The following is a 25,905-nucleotide window of genomic DNA, read 5'->3' as shown; positions in this document are numbered from 1 at the left end:
GGTAAGGAGCTAAATCAGACTCATATGATCTCTATGATGCACCTGAGATCTCCACCAGTCTTGAAAGCGGAAGACCCAATGCTTTTCCTAAGCCCGGGCCTATGCACTGTTGTTGCTATGCCACAGGTTGGCAACAAGTATTCATTATAGTTACTAATATAGGCCCAAACTCTTCTTGCCTTAGTCACAGAAATACTGCCATGTGCCTAGATAAAGTGACTAGGTTTGGCACCTGTCCGGCAATTAAATTTTCCCTTTAAGCTAACCAAACACACACCTAACCAATGTATCAAATAAAGCATACACCACTTACTAATGATTAATAGAAGTTTGGATCAAGCTTTTGGCTTTCCTAGGATTATCAGACACTAATACACAATATTTAGCAGGTTTCAGAGTAACAGCCGTGTTAGCCTGTATTCGCAAAAAGAAAAGAAATACTTGTGGCACCTTAGAGACTAACCAATTTATTTGAGCATAAGCTTTTGTGAGCTACAGCTCACTTCATCGGATGCCTTTAGTGGATGAAGTGAGCTGTAGCTCACGAAAGCTCATGCTCAAATAAATTGGTTAGTCTCTAAGGTACCACAAGTACTCCTTTTCTTTTTGCGAATATTTAGCAGGAGTCCATGAAAGTGCACCCAATATAGAATACATTTTATTCCTTCAAAACCTCATTTTATGTAGAGAGAAGCTTTCTCCTTATTTTCCTTTGCCAGATAAACTCCAGAGCTGGAGAGCTTTTGTAACAAGGGGCTAGCAAACAATATAGAATTTTGGAGTGAAACCACGTTTAGACAGGAGACATGAGTAACAATACTGCGTGTGGCAGACAATGGAAAGGAGGGATTGCAAACTAATAATGACAGAGCTATTTTATTATTGAATAACCAGCCTCAAATTTTAGAAACATAAGCTCTTCCATTTTCTATTGTTAATTTTAATTAGTATTTTCCCTCAATAGTGTCCCTCTTTCCATATGCTATTTATACATGTGCAAAGAAAATATACAATACATGCAATGTTAGCAGAATGTCAACAAAGCATGTTGTAAGCAATATAAGAGTTCTACTATGTCTGGATTGGGGAAGGTCCTGGCAATGATTTTAGCTTTTGTAACAGAATATTCCCTCTCTTGCTGGGAGTCATGCAACTCCCTTTACTGTGAGCAAAACAAATTGAAAAATTGCATACATTTAAATTTAAATTTGAAAGTAGATTTTGATTTGACTATGGTTACAAGCCTTTTCTGTTCACTCTCTAGGAACATCCTAACACACAGGTTTACTAGTACAACTACTCACAAAAAGCAAATTATCAACTTGATATTGGCAACAAATTGTTAAATCTGTATTGCTGACCACCAAAATTCAAAAATCATGAATCAGACCCCAAGAAATCAGGAGATCAGCCCCCAAATCATGAGTTTGTTTTTTTAAAAAAAAATTACGTGGTGTTTTGGTGTGTCTTATGAGTTTTGAATTCCTCCTGCCCACCTGTGTATACTTAACTATGCTATCTATGGTGTGTTGAGCCCTGATCCTGCAAAAACCATAGCTCCCAAGTTTTGTGCGGCTCCATGTATGACATTTTATGCAAATCATTTCTAGATACGAAAAGTACATAATTTGCATACTGGCAAATAAAGGGAAGTTTATGGTCATATAAAAATTAAGGTCAATATACCCAAGGAATGGTGGGGGAAGGACATGGAGTGGCACAAAACTTGGCCAGTGTATTGTTAAAGGGTACATAGGGAGAAGTGGGAAGCCAGGGCAGGTCTGTTTGTGGGGGGTGTGTGTGGAATATGGGAGTGGCTGGGGCTGCCAGAGGCACTGGGTGGGTGGAAGTGTCAGGAAGAAGCTGGGGGTTGCTAAGGGAAGCTGGGTTTGGGGGTGTATCCAGGGGAGGAAAGATGGAGTAGGAGTCTAATGAGGGAAGTGGCGTTGGGGACAGCTGAATTTGCAGTGGGGTCCACAGAGGAAGATGGGGGGTGGGTGCTGAGGACTGGGTGGAAGCTGTGGGCAGCTGGGACCTGTTCAAGAGGGGGTGCTCAGTGAATAGGGCCCCTCATGTTCTGTTTCTCCTGCCACCTCCCTTTTTCTGCTGCTGCTGCTGCTGCTTCCACCACCACAGCTTACTTGCTCTTCCAGGTGCTTTCAACCCACTAGGAGCCAGCTGGAGGAGCAGTGAGACAGAGGTCACTGGTGTGCCTGCTCAGCAGTTGTCAAAACAGCCTCTGGGAGTAAAGAGCCACAGTCGCAGGCCATCCCTACAACCCAGCTGGACACACAACCTTCAGGCTGAGCTGCAGCAATGCACAAGGGGTGGTGTGTGAATGTCGCATGAGGTGCATGACATTTGGAAGGTGTGTCAAGGACTTACACAGGAACTTAAACATAAGACTTCAATGTCTAACATGCATATGTCTTTCTGGAATCAAGGGCTTTGTTAATAAATTAGCTCTCAATGAACACAAACATTGCTGTGACAAGTAAATAATCAACATAACAAAAATCATGAATATTTACAATTAACTGTTTGCACACAATCTGCATGCCTAAACATTTGTCATTATTTTTAAATACCTGAATATAAAAGTAAGTTAACATTTTCAAACAAATGTTTTTGGGTCAAAATTTTGACCTTTTGGAAAAGAATTTTTTCAAGATAATCTTTCAATTTTTTAAAAAAATATTATATTATTAGGAAAAGTATTTAGCCTGTTGGTAGTTCTGTTAACTGCGGTTTGGAGGATATGGTTTTGGTTTTCAATTTTTTAGGCCTTGCATTGTCAATTTTGATTGGACCGCTTAATTCCAGGGTGGATTTTTTTCAAAATTAAAAATTTCAGTTTTGAATGTTTCCAATGACTATTTCATTTACATTTTTTCTCACATGAAATTCAGGAAAAAAATTACAAAAATAATGGAACAAAAATGCTTTTGAATTTGCAGAAATGTCCACGGTTTAAAAAAAAATCAATGAGTTTTAATAAATACAAGATGAAAAAGAGCAAAAATTTGTCAAATAAATTATCCGTTGTGGAATATTTGCTCATCTCTATTGTGAAGTGAAATCTAGGCCATGATCCTGCAAACACTTACACATGTGCCCAGCGCAACCAGTCCCACTGAGCTGGCCTTAATGCCTCTAACCCTAAGATAATTAAGTACCATTTTCATCACACAATTGATTAAAATGGCTTGACCCTACTCCTTCTATAGAGTCATTGAGAGATTGAAAGAGAAGCAGTGTCTGCAAAGTAATGAACAACTTGCCTTGCAAATGGAAATAGATAAAATATAATGTTCCAAAATAGATAAAAATAATATTTTCCACTCATATTAGTGTCTTGTCCTAGAATCTAAAAAGCACTTTACAGGTGGCTATTGTTATCTGCAGTTGACAAATGGATAAACCAAAGCATAAGGGGTTAAACAACTTACCCAGTGGCACATGGGACATCTCTGGCAGAGCCTGAAATAGTAGCCAAGGGTGAAATCTTAGCCCCATTGAAATTATCGGGAGTTTTGCCATTAACATCAGTGGGACCAGGATTTTACTCCAGATTCCTAGGCCTGTGCTTTCAACAGCTAGAGACTACTGTCATACTTCTTCCCAGCTTCTCAATTACAGACCTACAATTGGTGAGCCTGCCTACCTATGGGTGACTGAAAGTAATGTGTCCAGGGGAGTGGAAAATACTTGCATAGAAATAGTACTGAAAAGATTACAAAAATGTATTGACAACACAACCAAGTATTGATTGTACCCCTGAGGTGAAATTGCAGAACAAATTAAAGACCCATCCTTGCAACATTCCAAAGACTTTGACCAACAGTGTTATCTGTTACAGTGTAAACCAATGATCAAATATTAAGCAAACCTATGCAGAGTAATTGAACTAATTTGTGGTCCACATGCATGTGGAAAAGGGGGTGTCAGGTTTACTGCAACATTCATTACTCAAAGGTAGTTTCTGTAGACTATCCCCAAACCTATGTTTTACAGAAGACAATTTACAATATTGCCTGCTGTACACACAAGTAGATAATTTTATTGTTCAGTTTAAAACACATTAACTAATAAGCTATAACAACTCTATCTTTCACGCTGCCAACTTCATAAACAATGCCTAAAGATAGAACAGCCACCAACATCCCCAGAAAGTACTCTTGGTTGGCATTAATTCATTCAGACAACTCCACTGAAGAAAATGCATCTTTTTAACTACCTGCACAGTAAAGAACATATGCTTCATTAATCTTCAACAGCTCAACTTGAAAACAAACTACTCCACTCAGAATAATAAGTCCATGACTGTCATTTCAAAGATACCAACCTACTACCCATAGGAATTCAGTCACCCAGAAAGCATCCCTTACAGGCAGACACATTTTTCTTGCTTTAAGAACCAGAGACAATAAAAGGGAGCACACATGAACATGTGCCTAAATGAGAAGACACTGAATTCTGGAAGCAGATGTTTCAGGAATGCAGGGATACCCTCTTGTGTATTTGCAGGAAGGGAGAAAGAGAGACTTTCAGATAACTCAATATTCCTAACTTCTGTATGGTTGCAATTTTCAAATGGGCCTAAAGGAGCTGGCCTGTATAATCCGTACTTAAAAACACAGTAAGGAAGAATTAAAAAGAACAGAAGGACAGTGACCCAGAAGGCCTTGAGTGGAAATCTATAATTCTCCTCTAACTTTGTTGATTTCACAAAAAGAAAACAAGTGCCAAAATCTTCCACAAAAGCTGATTGACTTGTTATTGATCATAATCAGGAGGCAGTGATCTGATTTGCACATAAGTAAAAAAATTAGTCACCAAAGTATGAAACTGTAGAAACAAGAATTGAAGGTGAAGAGTAATTTCTTCTTGCTATGGACACACTCCTGCAGACTAAAACCGCACTGCTATGTTTACTGGCCTTGTGAATTGCAAAAGGGACCTCAATTTAGCCTTGGAAAGAAAATGCTTTGCAAAATGGGGACTTCAATGGAGAAGTTGGCATTAGCTCCTTTAACTTATTTTTCTTGGGTTAGACCTTGAGTTGGAAAGAAGTTCAGTGAGCATTATTTTTCAGTTTTATCATCATTATTATTATTGGAGGGAAAACTCCAAGATGCTGCAACCATTTCTGGCGATTGAAGTCCTCTGTTTATCCAGAAAATATGGATAGTATGTGCAATTCAGTGGAAGCTGCCCTCAGATTGCTTCTGTCATGGTCTGAAGATCCTTCCTCTGTGAAATTAGCAATATCTGAGGCATCAATTTTGCTGAGCTCTATGGCTCAAGCTCCGACTGTTTGCTCTGGAAAACTATTTCTCTCTCCTCCTATCCTGCTGCACTATTGAATATTCAGGGTGGAGTAGGGTTTAGAATCCCAGACTATCACTTCTGACTGTTAGAGTAGCAAAACAAGACAGGCTCCTTTATTTTTAAATTAAGTGTTAGTGTAGACCTTAGTTTGTAATAGAACTGGTCAAAAACGGAGAGAAAACAATGGTGAACATTTCATTTTTCCTTCATATTTTTGTTTATGTCAAAAACTTCTGGCCTTCATGTCAGGAAGCTGGAGGTGGAAATAAGTAGACAGGCAGTTCATAAAGAATTGTTTTATTTCTCTTTGCTCCTTCTGAGTTTTGCTTTGAAATCCAAATTCAAATACACCCAAAGTTTCAATAGGAGATTTAGTTGAAAATCCAGGGTTTGGACTGGTCACAATCAAACAAAACTATCAAGTTTTGCATGGTTTAGGTCCCTGGGGTGACAACTCAGCTTTTGCAATCTTTCAGCCTGATTTAGGTTATTATTATTTGTATTCCAGTAGTTCCCAGAGGCCCCAATCAGTATTGGGGGCCCGTTATGCTGGATGCTGTGCAAACACATAGTAGGAGACAATCCCTTCCTCAAAGAGTTTACAATCTAATTTAACACTAGATGCAACAAGTGGGTGTAGCAACTACGCAACTGGAGATAATAGGTAAGGAGATAGAGGGTAACAGTGACAGGTCATTATATAGACCCAGTGTGAACACACCTAGATGATTTTGAGTCATTTACACTTCATATAATATATTTATTTATTTAAGATCAGAAATCACTACCTTGACATTATCTGCTAGTAGTTTCCCATAGCCCTCACAGTAGAAGAGGATCCTGAAGAGGTATTTGAAGGAGAACAGAGTAGTAGCTTTATGGATTGGGCTGGAGAGTGAGTTCCATATGTAAGGGAAGAATGCCTGAAGACTATGGATGGAGAAGTGGAGACAGGGGATAAGGAGGACAGAATGGATAAGGAGGTGGGGTCAGAGTTGTAAAGGGCTTTGAAGGTGAAGGTGAAAGCAAAAAGCTAGTTTATGAGAAGTGGAGAAGATGGAGCCAGTGGAAGGACTTAAAATAAACATGGTGGCTGACATAGTCAGAACAACAGCTACGTAAATAATTATAGCAACAATATATTAAATGGATCTGAGAGTGGAAAGGGGATTTCATGAAGACCAGAAAGGATAAGGTCTCACCGGTCAACATAGGAAGTGATCAAGGCCTGGATGAGAGCTTTAGGAATAGGGACTGAAAAAAAGGGCTGGATCTTGCTTTGGAGGAAGAAGACACAGCCTGTAGGTGTGCTGCTAGAGAGGGAGAGGGAGAGGGAGAGAAAGAGGGGGAGGAAGACGCTGATACCCAAGTTACGGGCATGAGTAAGAGGGAGAATGACTGTGTTGTTAACAATGATAGAGAAAGGGGAATGAGAAGGTTTTGGGAGGGAAGACAAGGAATTGAGTTGTGGCCATGATAAATTGAACTTCTCAGCAAGACATCCAAGAGGATGATTTAAATGAGATTTAGCTACCTGGTCTAGTAGACGTGTAGAGTCTTGCTCTCCACATGGAACACGCATGGAGAAAACACACTTGTTATATATGTAACGTGCTGTTCATGAGTTCCCAAAGTGCTGATTGTTTCCTATTTTGGGCTCTCAGTTAAAAGTCTATGGTTATGGCAGGCACCATCAATTGGTGCTGTTGCACAGTCTCCCAAGTTATTTTTCTTAGAGTGAGAGCAAGTTTTGATGTTTGAGAAGACACGCTCTATTGTTAGTTTTGTGTTATGCAAGGTTCTGCATCGAGGTGCCTCACTCTTCCAGGCTAACTGGACCTCTGAGAATTACACGGGCAGCATAGGGAGTCCCTGAGGTGGAATGGGAAAGAGGAAGAGAAGAAAAAAGTTCCCTGAGTCACTCTTAGTTAGCCGTTGCTTGGAGAGGCAGAGGAAGAGTTAATGAAATATGAGCCTTTGAGGGTGGCAATGAAGGGGAGCATATATGGGGGGGGGGGTTACAGAAAGGATCACAGAAGACCACATAGAGAAAGAATACAAAAACACATGGCCTTTCAAAGCTACTGAAAGGTGAGATTCTGATATGGGGTGGAAAGAGAAAAAGCAAGCATTGATATAGAAGAGAACATCAATATTGATGGATTTTTAAAAACTCTCCAATTTTGCAGACTGTTTTTAAAAGCATTTTAAAAAAATCTCTAAAGTGTTTTTTAAAACTATGATTCCTATTATTATTCCCCATATCCATATATTACCATATCATTTAGCACAGAATAAAGACCCATCAATTTAATTACACAGCAAAAGACAGGTGGTTGTTGTTTTCTTTGATGATGATGCACTGTAACAATAAACAGGCCTGTTATTTTGAAATTAGCATATCGGTTATTTCTTTGATGATACAACACCTGTGGTTAGAGTGCATGTTAAACTTAAGAAAATACCTTCTGGAAACATCTCTACAGACCTAAGATTTCAAATTTAGAACAACAAAAGCTCCACTCCAATCCCCTGTTATTAGAAGGAACAGCAATTAATTATTAAAAAAGGAACCAAAACATCACCATCAATCCTGCTGACAAGGGGTGCTGTTGGTTACAGTGGACAGAGACAATTATGCACATATCACAGGGCTACAGACAACTTCTGAATTACAATTACTCCAAGAAACTCACTGCAAATATCACACATGAATGTAACTGAAAAACATTATCAGAACCGGCTTAAATCATATGTTGCACTACAATTTGCGGGGGAAAGCCAGGCACCAACCTGAAAAATTATACTCACCCAAGCACTTTTTATATGTCTCAAAACTCCGTACTTCTGGAAACCGTGCCAAAAAATATTTTAAAAAATTAAAAAAATTCAAATACTGCACTGGGCCATGCATACATTAAGTGAGAAAGTATCTGGGCTGATTGGAGGGATTTTTCAGGTGCTTAGCTCAAGAAATTCAGATTCTCTTTTCTTGAAGAGATTAATCACTGCAGTGTTGGTAATATATACTATAAGAGATGGCTAAACAGGACCTTGCAAGACGTACTGCAAATAGAACAAATTCCAACACACAGATTAATGTTCCCTGCTTGCCCATCACATATGTGCTCTATTTGGCACTGGTGAGGCCACATCTGGAGTATTGTGTCCAGTTTTGGGCCCCCCACTACGGAAAGGATGTGGACAAATTGGAGAGTCCAGCGGAGAGCAATAAAAATGATCAGGGGGCTGGGGCACATGACTTATGAGGAAAGGCTGAGGGAACTGGGCTTGTTTAGTCTGCAAAAGAGAAGAGTGAGGGGGGGGATTTGATAGCCTTCAACTACCTGAAACGGGGTTCGAAAGAGGATGGAGCTCAGCTGTTCTCAGTGGTGGCAGATGACAGAACAAGGAGCAATGGTCTCAAGTTGCAGTGGGGGAGGTCTAGGTTGGATATTAGGAAACACTATTTCACTAGGAGGGTGGTGAAGCACTGGAATGGGTTACCTAGGGAGGTGGTGGAACCTCCATCCTTAGAGGTTTTTAAGGCCTGGCTGACAAAGCCCTGGCTGGGATGATTTAGTTGGTGTTGGTTCTGCTTTGAGCAGAGGGTTGGACTAGATGACCTCCTGAGGTCTCTTCCAACCCTAATCTTCTATGATTCTATGGTATGGCTTCCATGGTATTGGCAGTGGGAAGAATTTGTTCACAATCTAATTCCATTATAGAATGCTCACGGGAAGAATAAGAAAAGGTCCTAAGGAAAAAAGAAAACTGATAGGGAAAGGAGAATATAAATAAACTGGAGAAGATTAGCAAGTGGGTTAAACCAGTATCCTTGGATCCTGACACTGAACTGAGAAGGTGCCTTGATGCAGGACTGCATCTGAGTGCAGTGCACAGCCAACTGGGGCTGGAGGCCCCCAGGATGGGTTCATCCAATTGGAGGAAGATCAAGGACTCAAGAGTGGATAAAAGACATTGTCCATCAAGGGTACCAGAGAAGAAGTCATCTGGGCCTTTGTTAGCCTTAATTAAACCTTGGATAAAATGAACAATGAGCAAAGGAGAATCTGCAAGTAGAGTAGAAGGGGAGGGAGAAAGAAAGGTGGAGAATGAGATTAGAAGGAAAGGGGGAAAGGAACTAGCAGAGAGAAGAGAAATGAGCTGATTTCTCCTCCCCCTACTATTTCCTTCCCCCTTTCCTTCTAATCTCATTCCCCTCATTTTCATGAATATATATATCCTTACACAGAGTGGGAAAGAAACCCCACTAATCTCAGTAAAAAAAAACAGTAATAATTAGAATTTCTCAAGCCCAGTCCAACTCTTCCAGAGGATTCAAAGCATTTTACAAACATTCGATGATTAATACTCTTCTCCTGAGCTCCCATTGACAAGAATTGGAGAGTCACACATTTTAAGGAAGTAGACTACTGGAGCAGAGTTTTGCCGCGTGGACCTGATATGCCTTTGGTCATTCGTGATTTCATATATCCATTCCTCCCTCTCCCCAACCACCTGCTAATCAAAATCTCCAAGCCAATCAGAACCTGAGCCAGCAAAGAAGGAATCACTTAGGAACCACCAGTTACATATACAGGGAAGACTATAACTATCATCCAGTGCTAAAATATGGAGATACTGACAACTGAGAATTAGGGAGAGATCATGCCAGTCCAATTCCAACAATCCATTTAGGTCACCATTTACTAATATTTCCTGTCCGATGACTTCCATTTGCAATATAACTTGGGTTGTCAATTATAGTGTGCTTCAACATAACAGGCCAGATTCCACTGAAATCAGTCACTTATTTATGCCAGTTGAAGATCTGGCCCATTATCATTCAGAAATATCTCTCTCTCCTCTCCCCCACCCCTCAGCTATGTGTGTCAATGAGCCCACAGACTCACAGAACTTACATTTCACTCTTTCACTAAATATTTTAGAATAGCGAACACAAAAAGAACAACCAGAACAGCCTAACAGTGGAAAGGCCATGACAGTATTATTTGAGCATCACTTAGCATCTCTGCTATAACCTCCTCCAGCCATGTTCCCCTTCTTCCAGAAAAAAAATCTATAATATGTAATGATTTAGAATTAATATATTGATTCCCTAGGTCCTTTAATGAATTCAAATACACCTAGGGAGTCTAACCAAGACATCTGTTCATGAATAGTGAGAATTATTACTAAGTCCTCATGGAGAAGGCAAGATGCCATATCTTCCCAAAGCATCTCCCAACTGAAAAATCAACTGTCTCATAGCTGAAGTTCCCTGTGTCAATGTTTTTCAGTATTGTGCCTTTTGGGGTTGCTACTAACAAGATCCCCCTCCCTAACTTATTACATCCCCCTGAAAGGAGGAAGAAGAACCCAGCAAATTTGATTGTCCAACTAAATGTGCATACTACCTTTATCATATAAACTGGTGACGGCCTCAATTAATAATAATTACTGCTCCGAAGTTTCACAGATCCCTTTTTAATCATCTTTGGGCTTAACTGATTTACCCCCAAACTCCTCTGTCTGCCAAAAAATTAACATTTCATTAGACAAATCCTAACCTACTCCCTATTCTCCAATATCCAACCCATCTGGAAATATTATTCCTCATCAAATGTCAAGTTTGCACAATACAATGGAAAACACTTATACATGTATATAACAAGAAATAATGTGTACACATGTGTAGATATGTTTTATATTAAACACACCCACATTCCCACCCACCCCTCAACACTCGGCAAAAAATGTTGGTATCTTCACTGGTTACCATTTTACCTCATCTTCATTCTTCTCAATTCTTCTTTCTCCCCACTCCAAGCACGTGGCAGAGATTAATTTACCTCTACTGTCAGAAATGTAAACCATCAGCAGCCTGTAATATTGAAGAGGTTAAATGAAACTTTTGACAAGACTTGTGTTTAAAATCCATCTTTAGCTGATGACATGTCATCCACTAGAAGATGTGCAATCAGGATAGCAGGCCTGAGAATCTGAAAAGTCAGAGAATGTGAAGTTCTACTAGAGGATTTTTTGGTTTAACAAGTTGTAAAATATATTTTCTATTTATGGTCTGAACAGTGACTGTGTAAAAATGGCACCTTCCTACTCAAAAGATCTGCTCCCTGTGTGGATTCAGAGACATTTTTATTACTGTTCTCAGAAAAACTATGGAGCAGATCCTCAGCTGACTTAACCAGTGTATGCAGATTTACACCAGTTGAGGATCTGGCTTATAGGGTTTTTCATTATTATTACTTTTTATTTATGTTAGCTCTGAAGAACATATAGTCCTGGGAGAGAGGGAGATTAACACAGTCATGTGGCTGTTAGAACCAATTTTTTTAAAAAGCAAAACATTAGAATAATCTTTTCCTCTAAATTTTTTGAAAAGTTTTCACTAGCTCTAGTTTTGGAGCCATCAGCAGCAACGAGCCGCACACAGAAGCATATGTGGCTGCAAAAGAGGTAAGTGTCTTAATAATAATCACATAGTCACATACAGTTGCATTACCTCCAGGTATAGTGAACACTACAGTATTATCCCTTTAGGTGGCTACCAGCATTGATGCTATTCTGGCCACATATCAATAGAACATTTTGCTAAATTCCCTTTGCAGCATTGCTACCTTAAAGTATACATCTCAATTGCACTTTATATGTACGCTTATTACCATCACTTCTCAGACTGAAGCTAGAATTTCACTGTGTTGCACAGAGATTCCACATTCCTGCCAAGTAGCATCTTTCCCTTTGAAGCATATTGTAAGGGTGTTCACATTTAAAAGCATTGCTTGAAATTATACACTTATTTTGTTATGTTCAGTGCTTTTTTCACTCTGTAAGGACGTGTTTTGGTCTCCTCCATATCACTTTTGTTTCCCATTAAACGTATTTGATTAAAATATATTATTAGGCATATTATTCTCCAGTTTCTACCTTTTGTTACCTGAGAAGGATTGATTAAATCAGCATGATGTCAACCGAACAGTGTTTAAGACTCAGTGTGACCACAGCTGATTTTTATAAAGGATTTTCCTTTCTCTGGATGCCAGAGGGGTGCAAATTTATTTGGTTCAGTCATTAGTGCCTTTTCCATTAAGGAATTCTAAATCAAGAGACTAAACATGTCCCAGATTAGTTTTTCTGTCAATACTGTGTTAATTTTACCTGGCACTTCTGATTAACCAGAGAACTTTAGATTGCAGCCGTGCCAGTATTAGGTGCTCCAAGGTAATTTTTACAGCTTTGTTGTAACTTGCAGCACAGTTACAATAATAATACCTTAATAATAATAATACCTTACATTTATACAGCACTTTTTATCCAGAGCTACCCCAAGGCACTTCACTGACTATATATAGGCTTTACTTCACGCACCGCCGATTGCAGCCACCTCGGGGGTGGAACAGAACAGCCTTTCTGTTTTCATCTCTGTACACTAGCTTTTGGGAGGTGGAAGAAAAAGAAAAGGTATTTCCCCCTGTAGTTTCAGGTGAAGGAATTAAGTATACAGAAGGCCAATATTCAAGATAGGTTTTAGCCAAGCCATCACACCTCTGTTCTGGTCAAAATTTCTGTATGGTGTTGGATGAGCGTAAGTGGCCAGGGATATGTTTTTTATATAGAAAGACAGAATTGTGTACTCTCCTAAAGATGTTTCTACCTGCAGCAAATTCATGTGAAGTGAGAGTAGTGCCCAAAGTGCTGAATTTCATCACAATAACCTGTTCTAGAGGTAAGTGTGTGTATCTTTTCCATAATGACCTCTTTTCCATAATGTCATTTCACACAAGGCATTTTCACATTCATATATGAGATTTTTATTCAGACACACACACACAGGCTGACTCATTCACAGAGGTATTGCTGATATAGCCTTTGGTAGGTTGCAGGTAGGTACATGCAATGCACATTCATGTGTGTCCTGACTCACGCAATTCTAAATTGTCCATGCATGTTCACAGAGATTTTCATAACCTTCACACTCGCACAAGATATTGGGATTCATGTCATGTGCTTGCCTCTAGCCTGTATTAACTGACAGATGCTAGGGAGCTTTCACCTGCTTCCAAGTACTCCCCAAAATATTTTCTTTCTGCATGCAAGCACCAGCTTTTGTGATGTTAGAAGTAGGGTTTCCACATATGCTCTCTCCCTCCAATCAGAGCCTTTACAGGACTACTTCGTATCACGGCCAGAGCACATGCCTGCTAGCTGGCTGCCTACAGGAGTCTGAACCGCCCTTCTCTGAACTAATATCCATCAACAGTTTAACAAGGTGTCTCCCTCCATTCCTGACTAGCATCCAGGACATACCTGCTGGCCCCTATTCCCGCTTGGAAAGTTCCTGTCTACATAGGTATTTACATGGTCCTCATCACCATACTGTCATGCCCCCTTGTGCTCCTACCCCCCCACCCCACCCCACCCCACCCAAGAAGTCTCAAACTTTCTGCAGTCTGAAGCATCCCAGCATCTTTATGCATTAGGTCATGCAAAAATTCAGGCATCAGACCTAGAAGATCTCCCATATTTTCTGGAAGTCTATCCCTGAGGACACAGGTCTGTGCAGTAGGTCAGTGAGGCTAGACAGAGATGGAGACCCAAGGCAAATAGCTCTTTACCCATGGCACATATGCTCTATGATTTAAATTACCTGAAACTTATGCTTTGCAATGTGTGCAACTTTATGAAATTTAGGGTCCATCTCCTGGCTATTAGGGTCCATCTCCAACACTAAGCAAGTCAGGGGGCCCAATTAGAACACATGTAACTATGTGTACCTGGGAGAAAACAGTATGGTCCATTTGTAGGGGAGTGACTGGGACTCGGGTGGCCTGGATTCTGTTCCTGGCTCTACTTCTGTTGCAAATTGCTAGAGTTCTCTGTGCCTCTGTTTCTCCGTACTTAGAAGGTCTTGTTGATGTAGATCATAAATTCTCTGGGGCATGGCTGACTTTGGGGAACTACAGACTGGTCAGCCTCACCTCAGTCCCTGGAAAAATCATGAAGCAGATCCTCAAGGAATCCATTTTGAAGCACTTGGAGGAGAGGAAGGTGATGAGGAACAGTCAACATAGTTTCACCAAGGGCAAGTCATGCCTGACCAACCTGATTGCCTTCTATGATGAGAAACTGGCTCTGTGGATATGGGGAAAGAGGTGAACGTGATATATCCTGACTTTAGCAAAGATTTTGATATGGTCTCCCATAGTATTCTTGCCAGCAAAATAAAAAAGTATAGATTGGATGAATAGACTATAAGGTGGATAGAAAGCTAGCTGGATTGTCAGGCTCAACGGGTAGTGATCCACGGCTCAATGTCTAGTTGGCAGCCAGTATCAAGCGGAGTGCCCTAAGAGTTGGTCCTGGGGACAGTTTTGTTCAACATCTTCATTAATGATCTGGATGATGGCAGGGACTGCACCCTCAGTAAGTTCGCAGATGACACTAAGCTGGGGGGAGAGGTAGATGTGCTGGAAGGTAGAGATAGGGTCCAGAGTGACCTAGACAAATTGGAGGATTGGGCCAAAAGAAATATGATGAGGTTCAACAAAGACAAATGTGGAGTCCTGCACTTAGAACGGAAGAATCCCATGCACTACTACAGGCTGGGGACCGACTGGCTAAGTGGCAGTTCAGCAGAAAAGGATGTGGGGATTACAGTGGATGAGAATCTGGATATGAGTCAACATTTGCCAAGAAGGCTAACAGCATATTGGGCTGCATTACCAGCAGATAGAGGGAAGTGATTATTCCCCTCTATTCAGCACTCGTGAGGCCACACCTGGAGTACTGCATCCAGTTTTGGGACCGCACTACAGAAAGGATGTGGACAAATTGGAGAGAGTCCAGTGGAAGGCAACGAAAATAATGAGCGGACTGGGGCACATGACTTACGAGGAGAGGCTGAAGGAACTGGGCTTATTTAGTCTGCAGAAGAGAAGAGTGAGGGGGGATTTGATAGCAGCCTTGAACTACCTGAAGGGGGGGTTCCAAAGAGGATGGAGCTAGGCTGTCCTAAGTGGTGGCAGATGACAGAACAAGAAGCAATGGTCTCAAGTTGCAGTGGGGGAGATATTAGAAAACACTGTTTCACTAGGAGGGTGCTGAAGCACTGGAATGGGTTACCTAGGGAGGTGGTGGAATCTCCATCCTTAGAGGTTTTTAAGGACTGGCTTGACAAAGCCCTGGGTGGGATGATTTAGTTGGGGTTGGTCCTGCTTTCAGCAGGGGGTTGGACTAGATGACCTCCTGTGGTCTCTTCCAACCCTAATTTTCTATGATTCTATGATATAGTACCTAGCACAATGGGGTCCTGATTTTGGTTGGAGTCTCTAGGCACTTCAGTAATAAAAACAAGTAAATATTAGTAAATTAAGGAACATGGCGTAGATTCTGTCTACACTACAAATTGTAACCATGCTGCAACTGGATTCCCTGACTCTTTGGATTGTAGATAGACCCTAAGAAAATGGCAAGGGAAGGAAAGAGGGAATGCAGCACCTATGTCTCTGATGTTTGTATCCTGTAATATACCACTTCCTCCCCCATCTACCCGAAGTGCTTGTTTAATTCTGTTTTAATATGTAGTTTTTAGTCTCTAATGCTGTCCCTGGGAGTCATGCTCTAGTTTGTTTCCTCAGAGTTTCTTTAGTGTCATCCTTTCTTAACTGTAGATATCTCCAGTAACTCAACTATATACAACTGCAAGGATTACTGAATATCAAATGCAAGAGACAGCAAGATGAGCCGTCATGCCAAAACTGTTCAAGGAGAAATTGTTTAGCCTAAGCAGTTTGGTCCAAGTTTATCCCTTGTGCAACTCCAATGAAATAAATGGAGTTGCAACAAGGAGGAAATTGGCCTTTTATGTTTGCATTGAACCTGAGAATGACAAACTCAAGCTGTCATTTCCCACAGTCAAGACACATGCAATTAGATAACTTCAACAACATTACAGTTGAGAGACAAGGTGGGTGAGGTAATGTCTTTTTTACCTTTTTTATACCAATAAAAGATATTACCTCATGCACCTTGTCTCTCTAATATCCTGGGACCAACACGGCTACAACACCATTGCATACAATATCACAGTTGATAGGCGTCTGCTTAAATTTCTCTAGTCATTATACCACTTGGAGTATAATCCCCATGTGATTGTTCTGACAATTAACCCATGAATGGCCTGGGAAAACAGAACCATAAGCAAGTATCTAACGCGCCGCACTCAAAAATCTCACTCCAATTAGCCTCGCCGCTAACAGTGTTTTTCTATCTATCCTACGAGTGCTTTGTTCACTTTGGTGTCATTAAGAAAATGGTTAAGGAGTAGCCACTAGACAACAGTTGCCTGCTGCTTGTGCCACAACTCTACAAACGTGGGGGCAATATATGTAAATGCTTTATAAATAATGACCCAGAAGTGACATAGGAAGGTCAATGCTATTTTCAGATGTGGCAAGGCCTATAAGATTAACTCTTAACGCAAAGCGGCATTGTGCTGGAAGGTAATTTTAAACTGGCACTGATTTGAGGTGCAATTTGAAATTCATGACAGCCTATGTAAATGCGCTTGTGACACGGAACAGACACACAGTATAGATGATGTGTGACATCTTAAGAGCATGTAGATTTTTTTTTATACAATATCTTCCTTTTTGATATCGTGGACCTATTCTGCTCTCAGGTTACACCCATGAAATTCAGAGTAACTCAGATGACTATAGAGGTGTTACTCTGGATTACATCTTTGGCCTCTGTGGAGTTAATAATGTTCCCATTGTAAATGTAACAGAGGAAGGAAGTTTTAGGGGCCAAGGATGCTGATCATTCAGGTTCAGCAAGAGTGATAGTTCCATCACTTTACTTATCAGGGGTGGGAAATACGAAAGAGGAAAAAAAGAGAGAAAATGGAATGAAAGGAGAGGAGGAGTTGGGAGAACACAGGAGAAGGAAAAAAGTGAAGGGACATTAATGCCTGCTTATTTTTCTCATAACCACTTTCTTAATCCTCTTCCCTACCTCTTCGCACTCCCTTGTGTAAAATAAGAACTATCAGACACAAATGGGGACATGCTGATAATTTTGCTGCTCCTTTTTCAATGCATATTTATTCTTTAACTCCACAGGACCTTCCAAATATCAAGGGAAAACAGTAGTCAGTAATAAGATGGGTTTAGATACTGCCATCCTCCTAAAAGAGACAGCGTGCTGACACTTTAAGAAAACTCCAAAGGGGTTAATCTGCAGTTAGTTATAGGAAGAGGCTCTCTCATGAGTGGGATAAATATGACTAATGTGCATTTACCAGACACAGTTAAAAAAACAAAAGTAGAAAAACATGTATCCCTTTCACACAATAGACCCATTATTATTTCTACAGATTTTGGTATCATTTGCAAATTAGGAAAATCACAATGCTTATATTATTTCAATCGTAATTACAAACAGAAATTCTACTGTGTTGAGTCAAAAACTGTCTCCTTGCCTCAGCTATATTATGTACAGTAGATAAATCTAATCTGGAGCTTTTTTCCCTCCCTCCACATCATTTAGCGATAAGAATATCTTTTGGATTAATTAGAGAAGTCCTTTCATTCAGTAAAAGTCAATTGTTTTCAGTTCGTCCATTATGTATAATTGTTGTCTTTGACTCACACAGATGCTGGCTATTTTTCATGGTTAATTAAATCAACATTTCACCACTGTATTTAAATGTATGTAGCTCAGCTTTAACACCCTGTGTTTTATACCTAACCCTAACCCTAACCCCTTGAATACCCACTTTGTCTTTTTTGAACTAAGTGCATAATTCAGCAATTCCAGCAGAGGGCAGTCAAGCAAGAATTATCACTTCTTCTTAAGCCTAGAAGCTATGATGTTGCTTCCTTATATTTTTCAAATCAAATTAATGTCTTAATGCTCTTTTTTTGACAAATGTAGCTTTGGCAGTCCAGCTCACTACACACTTAACTTACTGTCTAAACCTGAATAGGAGTCCACTGTATTTCCAAGATAACAGACAAGGTATTTATAAAACACTTCTATATTAAGAACTAGAGTCACAGATTCAGTGTTAACAACTGATGTTTGTATAACCTTCCCGCCCTCTTTATTCCCCAATATAAATAGGTTTTAAATAAATAAACCTTCAAATAAAAGGTTGAAATAAATTGACCTGTCTAGCAGTTATCTCCAGATTTAAAAAAATCTTACAGCAAATTTTTGCAACAAGAAAGGAATTGTCAATTAAATATGCTTTTTCTTCTATTTGAATTTAAGTCCTGAATCCTGCAAACACTACTGTACATGAGTACCTTTACACATGTGAATTGTCCTATTAGTGTTACTTATGTGTGTAAGTGCCTGCAGGGATTGGGTCCCAAATAATTTTTTAAAATGCATATAAAAGTGGATTTTAAAAAGCTAGATTTTACCCATCAGTATGGGAAATGTGTATAATATTTAGATGATCTGTTATTTTAATTTTCTCTTTGAGCAGATCGAAGGAAAACTCAGCCAATTTAGCCCCAAACCAGAAAATTATAGTGATAAGACTGGAAGGGTCTCTTTAATGAAGCGAATGTGAATTTTAAGCTTATGTGGGATAGACACTACACTGGACATTCTGCAATAGTTCCCTACCTCCCAACTTACTTTACATTAAACAGATATTTGTCAACCTGGGTTTCTTTGCATGAAACATTAAAGGGGACTAATTTTTATAAAATGTTGAGCATCTACCCTCTGATTATCAGGCCTCTTTTATAATGTCTCAAGCTGAGCAACCAAAATCACTAGTTACCTTTGGAAATCATGACTTCTACAAGCAGCAAGCTTAACTACATCCTCACCATGATTTGCAATTGTTCACCAATCCCAAAGACCAGTTGAGGGAGGATGGGTTGTCAGTTTTGTGAGCAGTGTAGAACATTTTTTCATATCTCTGAGGTCATGGATGCAATTCTAATCTCACTCACCAGCAGACTTTGATGGAATTTACATCAGCATAAGTGCGATCAGAATCAGACCTGTGATAGCATCCTGATATTTAATTTTATTCAGTCTGGCCCCTGCCCATCCATTCTTGCAGCATTTCCACCAGTTCTGCATATACTCTTAATTTCACTGGAACGCAGATATTGAATTTGTTCACAGCTCCCCAAGGGAACGAGTTTTTCTGGTGTCTGGGTTTATGGCTATCCTAGACTAGCAATCAGCTTTCTCCTTGAGGAAGGAGCAGCCTTTTCGTTCTACCAAGCAAGTTTCCTGGCTCCAAGTGAATTCTGCTTCATGGCACAAATGAGTGCCTCCTCCTTATCCCAGGAAGACTTAACCTTAAATTCTGCTTTAGAGATCAAACTTTGTAGAATAACTACATTGAATTATAGAGTTACAAAGCTGTTCTAAACTATGTGGGGACTCCCCCTAAATCAAGGGTCTTCTGTGGTGGTGAGATCCACTAACTTATGCTGTATGAAGAAGCCATAATATAACAGTCAGGCCCATGGTTTTGATTCAGGCCCATCCTTCTATATTAACTTTTTATAGAAAACTGTAAACAACATACAAAGGATGCTTTTATAGCAATGGTAATTATCAGTTCAAGGCTAGTTTTTAAAACCTGCTCCTGAAGTGCTTGGAACATTAAACAATTATATATGACCACTTAAACATTAGCTGTTCCACTTGAAACCATTGGCAGGACTTTAAGAACGGCCCTGGCAACCCTGTGGAAGTAACACCAAGGATGCTCCCTCTAGTCACAACCCCTTTATTTTATTTTTTTTAAGCTGCCATGGCTGTGCCTCAAAATTAAAGTTTCTAGCTATGATTAAAAGAAAACCCCAGCACCAACCTCTGTATGTTTTTCTTTTTAACCCTCAGCTGAGGCTTTCTATTTCCTTCTTGACTGTTCTGCTTGCCTTTGCTTTCCCCCATGCTTCTTTCTAAATGGAGCTGCTCTTGTATAATGCTCAGCTGGGGTGCTGCCTTCCCACCCTCACAGGACTCAGACAGATTTGCACATCAAGGCGGCTAATTGACACCAGGTTAAATAGATTTCCTAATCAGGACTACAAACTCTTTGATAAACCAACCCCCCCACACGTTTGTTTTATTTATTTTTTAAAAATAATAATCTTTCTGTACAGAGAGGGAAAGGGGAGTTCAATGACAGAGACCACTCAATGATGCAAGTCGAGGGGACAGGCGGTTTTTCCTCACATTTAGTAGGTAGATCTTTTCTTCCAGAGGACTAAAGATGTTTATGGGTTTTTTTTTTAATTACACTGTCTAGAAGCCCTGATCGAGATCAGGAACCCACTGCACTGAGCACTGTACAAATACATGGTCCCTGTCCTGAAGAGACTACATTCTAACTAGAAGAGACACAGAGAGGGTGGGAGGAAGGAACAGTTATTATCCCCCCGGGACAGCCAGGGAGCTGAAGCACAGAGAAAGCAGGGGCTAGATTCACAATAGGGGACTTGGGCTGAACAGATTTTGACTTTTGAGATAGGAAAACATTTCAATATCTTAAAAATTCTTCTAGGATGGGAGAACCATTTCCTACCTCTCTAACAGGCATTTGCTGCGGAGAAAGATGTTTTGTTGTTTATGTCAGAAATGCTCCTAACCATGGGAGGAAGACAGCCAGGCAACAGGTATTTGCGGAGAGAATAATAGTAAGGAACCAAGCCCAGTGAAAGGTAATGTGCAACCACGTCTGTAAAGAAAAGCACAAAGGACTATGTTTAAAAAATAAGTGAGAGAGAAAAAGTAGAGTCTGGAAGACATGAATGCCTGAGGAAATGTACATTGGAGGAATCTGTGAGTAAACAGGCATATGACTGCCGGAGAGAACATACACATAGAATTTCACAATTTTCAAATCATGCATTTTTGTGTTCTTAAAATAATAAATTAGAAAGATTCCTAGATTTACACGTGGGGAAACACTCAGTGCTACTGTTTGTTCAAACAATGGCCTCACTCCTACAAGTTCACTCACACAATCGGACCTCTGTGTCTGCGCAGAACCCCACGGAAATCTTACCAATCATTTCAATGGGAACAAAATTAAACCAATTATAAGGGCTTTGGAAAATCCCACCCTAAAAGTCCCATGAGGGAAAATGATAAGGCCTACTGCTGTTGAGACTTATACAAAGGTACGGGGACATTAATTATCATGCACCCTGTAGCCTATTTTAAGATGGCTGTTAACTTGCAAGAGTTACAATGGCAAAACAGTGTAAAAATATTTTATTATATTCAGGGATATTGCTAAGATCAAGAGACAAAGACGCATTTGAAAGTGGCTCGCAGTCATTTATATACCTCCTGCCTCCATGCTAGCCATTTTTACTTACAATAACCATGCATCAGTACCTTCGTTGCATTACCTTATAACTCCTTTTCTCTTTTATGGTCCTTTGTGGACACATTTTCACCTGCTTAAATCTCTACATACCTGCAAGGAAAAATATGTGACAGATACACATGAGTACTCTGCACTGTAATAAATATAACAGAGACACACAAATGTCATCACAGCCCTCAAACAAAGTTTTACTAGCTCCTTCTACAAAGACACATGTGGCTTCCTGGAAATGCATTAGGCAAACTGAGAAAGCTTCTAGATCCAAAGCTTGTTTTTTATCCGAGTTACTCAGACTGTGATGACGTTATTCAAAGGATTGTCCCTCCCTTCATTTGGCTGTTTGGTGTTATGCTGGTTATTTCCCTAAGGAGATATAAAACCCAGTTTGCTTCTTTTGAAAATGCGAGAGAGCTTAATTTTCTCACTGCAACTCTGGAATTGAACCATTGTTCTTAAAAGGCTGCCAACAACTGAGTTAAGCAAATATCTGAGATTTTACCAAATTAACAAATGAGTCACCCAAAAAGGTCGTCCATTCTTCTAGCGTTTAAAGTTCTTGCCGAGCCACCTGATAGCAGCTTCATCAGTAGAATGAAGGGTCCTATGAAATCTAGTCTGTTAACACTTGTCGACAACATATGCCATTGACTTATGGAGGCCACATTGACAAGTGGGTCGTCGTGCAGACCCCATGTGTACAGGTCGGATGTGCATATTCCTTGACCAGTTTGGAACCTGTTCAGCAGAGTACAAAAGTGAGGTGGCAGGTCAAATCCTGGCGGTTGAATGGTCGGATCAGTGACAAGGAAATCCTGCCAAACATCTTCAGCCTATCACTCACTGCACCACAGGGTTGGTGCTGACAGATTCCAATCTGGCAGCTGAGGCCACAATGGATGCCTTGAGGTAAGGCATGCTCTGAGGTGACTTAAAATGTCCATGTACAATGGAAACCCTGGATAGGCAAGTAGTTTTTCCACCACTCTGGCTGTAGACTCTGTACAGTGAATGTATGGAGGGGCTATGTTGCTCAGAACTGGTAGCAAGGGGATAGCAGTGGGGCACAGGGTGCCTGTGCTGATAGGCATGGTTGAGTTCAACTTGCATTGAGCAATTTAGAGTGAGGTGAACGACACCACATAGGGGTACAGTATTCCGCTGAGGAATAGCACAACGCCAGATGTGTGCAGGCATCCAAGAGTTGTCCATGAATCATGATTACAGATATCACAAGTCTTATGCCATTCACAACACCTGCACTGGTAAGCAAAATAGATTAGGGAAAAGTTGAAACTAGCTCCTAGAATGCATATCAAATTTGGCTGAATCGGAGAAATTTTGCTTGTCACTGAATCACTTTAACTAGTGTTAGTCTTGACTCAAACCAGAACAAAAACTCTTTTGGTTGAATTACAATGGAAATCTCTCTTCTCCTGGGACTCTGTATCCAGCTGGTGGAAATACTGTGAAAATGGACGTCGTACATCAACAGGAACTACAGATGCCTCAGCTAATGTATATACTAGAAATGTGGCAGGAGAGCCCATCAGCACTCATTTCTCTCTGAAGCAAAATAGTTAATGTTGACATATACATTATTAAACTTTACAGTAAATGCTCCATTGAGATGGATGGGGAAGTTCCTGAAGCTGTTTCAATCACTCCAAGGGTAACAAATACTACAGTGGAAGGCTTGGTTCTCTGCCTCTGCAATCCTCTCTTGTTCATGTGTCAGGGTTCCAGTTGGCCACCCCCAGGACCAGAAAGGGATTTTCCTCCCCTCAGTGTATTCTGGAATTTTATTTATTTTTTTATCTCTTTCCTCTGAAGCATCGGGGTGGCCACGGCTGGAGATAGGACACAGAATGGCGAGAGCCAGGGTTCTGAGGTGGCACTGAGCATTCTCTCAGGTGCTTGGCTGGCTGCTTCTTGCTCACATGTTCAGGGTCTAACTGATTGTCATATCTGGAGTTGGGAAGGAATTTCCCTTGGGTCCGAGTGGCATTGACCTTGGGGGTTTCACCTTCCTCTGCAGTGTTTAGGTGCGGGTCACTTGCCAGGATTAACTGGGTGTGTCTCACTTAATCATTTCTCTGCCATTGTAGAAGCCTCTGGCACTGGAGCACGTTTGTCCATCCTATTTTCTCCCAGTTGCACATAATGGTCTCATCTCCTGTGGGCTGTATCAACGTTGGTTTAATTTCAGTTGTTGGGTTTAGTGTGAGGATGCTGGGTCGTTTTGGTGGCCTGTGGTATATATGCAGTCAGAGTAGATGTGGTGGTCCCTTCTGGCCTTAAATTCTTTGGCCCTGATCCTCCAATCAGGCAGATCCTTGTTTCCATGTGCAGTCTAATGAAGACAATGGGGATCCACATGGGTGGAAGGGGCTGCCTGAATGTATCTGACTGTAGAATTAAGGCAGCTATATGGCTGTCAGTAGTTTCTTGTTGTCTGCTGTTTTAGCATGTCCTTAAGAGCATGCTTCAAGGCTTATATATTGTTTTGGGCTTTCCCCAAGAGATTGTAGGGGAAATAATGTTCTGGGTGGATATTATTTTTATTTGTATTACAGTAATGGCAAAAGGCTCCAATCATTGTTCAATGCTAGGCACTGTATAAACACTTATTACACAGACAGTGCCTGCCCCAAAGAACTTCCAAAAGAGATAAGAAGGTTACAACAGAAGAAAATAAGTGGATGAAACAAACTAAGAGTAAAGAGGCAGAGGACAAATTAACAGTAATTCCAACATATGTTAGGGTAATGAATTGTAGTCACTGCTTACCTCTTGCCCAATCACTGATCCTACTGTTATTTTGCATGTTTTTTTAACAACAACAACAACAAAAAAGAGTAAGACACCTAGAGTATTTTCTAGATGCCTTGGAGTAATCAAAACATCTACAATGTGTGGAGCAGTTTGATTTCCAGTTATGAAATGTGCATTTGGCTCTGAGTGCCTTGGAGTCTGAGTAAAGGTTAAAAATTCATAAATAATATTATTCCTGCAACTTTTGCAAAAATCTTTGAAAGATGAATTTAGCAATATGTGGCTTTTACTGGTATTACATTAAACAGCAGGATTTCCATATGGCATGAATCTGCTGGATTGTATTGAAAATGGGGACTTTGTTCCAAATTTCTATGCCATTCTGTCAGTGTGTCATGAGCTACCCACAAGCCTTTGCTCCAAATGAATGTGCCAAGTAAAATAATCTTGAGTTTGCCTTCCAAAGGGAAAATACTGGTACTGAGGTTTGAAATTTCCTAGCCCCCGACTCCCGGAAACAGAGATTTGCAGCAAGTTCTTTTATCAACAAAGGGTTAAATGAAAGTGTGTCATTTTCATACTAATAATGTGTTTTATATTGAAATTTGTTCTTCACATCTTTTCTTTTTAGTATAAGTGTTGGTGTGTATGAGTGATATGAGGATAAGTTTGCTAGGGCAATTACCCATTATTGTTGAGTAGCTGAGTAGTCCCTTGAGCAAACTCATGCATAATTTGTTTGTGCATAAGATACAGCAGAGCTGAGGCTGCAGTATCTTACATGCTGCAGCTTATGGGAAAATGTAAGTTTTTTTCTCACTATTATGCATTTCTTCCCCTATTGTTTGAACTCAGACCATCCTTCTTGCCCCCTTGATTCTGAACCCCATCATGGAGCAGGATTTTCATAATAAGCAGGTGAAGGTCAAAAATACATTATACGGGAAAGGGAGGTGAAAACAGTGAATTTCTCCTACAAGATACATTACAATATTCATGTCCAAAGCATCAATAGAGCCCTTAAAATAAGTCCTACTCTCATTCATTCATGGTGTCTCGTCCTATCTGCAGATCCTTGTTATCTAAGGAAAGCACTGTTGTCTGCAAAGGTGAGGTTACCTTTCTCAACACAAGTGTGGAATGGTCTTGGATTAGACAGGATTGGTTTGATATATAATTATGTAAAATAATTACCTGATATTTTTTAAACTCTGACCTTTTGCTTTTTGACATTGCTACCCTTCCCTTACAAGCGGTGAGTTCTCTTTTCAGCTGTCCTTTGTTCAGATTCACCCTGAAGAAGAATCCTGTACAGACAGCAGAAATTGCCCATTTGAAATCTTGGATACCTTCTGTGAGCGGGGTGAATCACTATGGCTGTGTGTCCATCATGTGGACCT

Source organism: Natator depressus, chromosome 7 (genome assembly GCF_965152275.1).
Source record: "Natator depressus isolate rNatDep1 chromosome 7, rNatDep2.hap1, whole genome shotgun sequence".
NCBI lineage: Eukaryota > Metazoa > Chordata > Testudines > Cheloniidae > Natator > Natator depressus.
The sequence above is the reverse complement of the archived record's forward strand: the minus strand, read 5'-3'. Positions refer to the sequence as shown.